The sequence below is a fragment of the Silene latifolia genome, chromosome 10 (assembly GCF_048544455.1).
Source record: "Silene latifolia isolate original U9 population chromosome 10, ASM4854445v1, whole genome shotgun sequence".
Lineage (NCBI taxonomy): Eukaryota > Viridiplantae > Streptophyta > Magnoliopsida > Caryophyllales > Caryophyllaceae > Silene > Silene latifolia.
This window is the reverse complement of record NC_133535.1, coordinates 92,270,613-92,272,536: the sequence shown is the minus strand read 5'-3', so window position 1 is coordinate 92,272,536 and position 1,924 is coordinate 92,270,613.

Here is a 1,924-nt window from a genome sequence, read left to right as displayed (position 1 = left end):
TGTGAACTAACTAAACTACTGAAACTAGAGGCAAGGGAAATGAATAAGAGAATTAACAGCAAGAGAAAAGGGAGTATGCTAGGAGTCGGTCTACCGTGGCAGCTATCAGATCTTATACTATCGGGAATACTAAGGCGATTAGACTATTGATAAGAAGAGCTATGGTCGTCACCTTTCGGTCCTTAAACCGCCCTAGAGCGTAAACAGCTTAACTTTCGCCCTCACTGCAATACCCTATTGTAATTAAGCAAGCCTTCCCTTCCAATCTTTCGATCTAGGTCGGGGTTAACTAAATTTATGGTCTCCTGCATGCATTCATTTGACCGGATAACAATTAAATTGCCTAATACAATTCCTATCGCAAGACTAATCTATTTAATACAATTAAAACATCGCTACCACGGCTTCCCTAATCCTAACATACTACGCGGAATTAGCTAGACATGGAATAAGTAAGAACAATAAATAAAGAGGGAGAGGGAATAATAACCATTAAATAAAAAGAGAGAAAGGAAGAAAGAATTACTGAATTAAAGAGATCCGGAAAATGAACAGGAATAAAAGTAACAGTATATAGAGAAAAGGGAGAAGAGCAACGTGATCCTTGGATGATAACTAATGACGTCCTAACTCCTATTTATAAGAAAATAGGAGTACAAATAACCTAATGACGGAATTAGAGCTAAAAAGCCCAGCCCGTCAGCAATATCCACTCGATCGAGCAACTAAATCACTCGATCGAGCAAAGGCATAAAAGGAACTGGTCGATCGAGAGGAAACATAGTTGATCGAGTACTTATTCATCCTAAACCACTCGATCGAGAAGAAGTGGCTCTCGATCGAGCAAATGGGCTCTCGATCGAACAGAAATAGTTCTCGATCGAGCACTTCTCGCCGCGTAATTCCTCGCTTCGCGCACTGAACTTCAAACGGCTGCCATTTCTTCGTTACTTGGTCAAACAGGGTGATTCCGGTGGCATTGGAAAGCTAAAAGGACAAACTTTCATCTCCAATTGGAATCACCTGAATATCTGTTGTAGAACTCGAGATATGGCTCTTACAAGCAGGAACCAGCAAATTGAAGCACTCTCTTGGCTCGCCTAACTTCCTTACTCCAATGCGCATCTCAAAATAGCTTCATTCCCGCTCCAAATTCACTCTTCCTCCAAATGCATGCTAAAAGGATGGTAAAAGGCTTGATTTCACTACTTTTGGGTTCATTCCTGCAAATAAGACAAAACAAACCAAAGTAGCATATTCGGGGCATTTCGTAGCATAAAACCACGATAAAAGCATAGAAATACGTGCATAAAATAGGCTAATAAGATTATATAAAATGCACGTATCAAATCTCCCCAAACCAAACCTTTACTCGTCCCCGAGTAAACTAAAATGCAACTAAAGGAACGGAAAAAGATAACTCAGAGCTAGCTACAAATGCCCACTTAAGCCAATTTAATGCAAGCAAACTAACACTTATAGCTAAACAGTCAAATGCAAACGAGTTATAAGATGTTTATAAATAAAGCTGAACCGTCGACCTTGCAAGACCTTTAATAATGGACTCTCACGGATCACTCTTTCTCTCATGAAGCAAAGGGTGAACATATATATGTAAGAGAGAAAGGGAAATAGTCGCTCACCTAGACTACGACCCACATAAACATGCATGCAACTAATATGATAGACAATTCTAGCTACCGTACACACATTCCAACCAAACGAGGTCCTGTCACAGCCGAGGGCTTACAAAAATATGGTAAAGTGAGGCAATGGGTAAGAAAAGGCAAAACGTTTATGGGAATGTGGAGGTATAGGTGATCAAGCTAGTACCTAAACAAAACCATACTGACAACATCCGATTCCAACTCAATTATGAATTTAAGCACATGCCCTTCATTTGGCACAAAACTCACCAAACCAA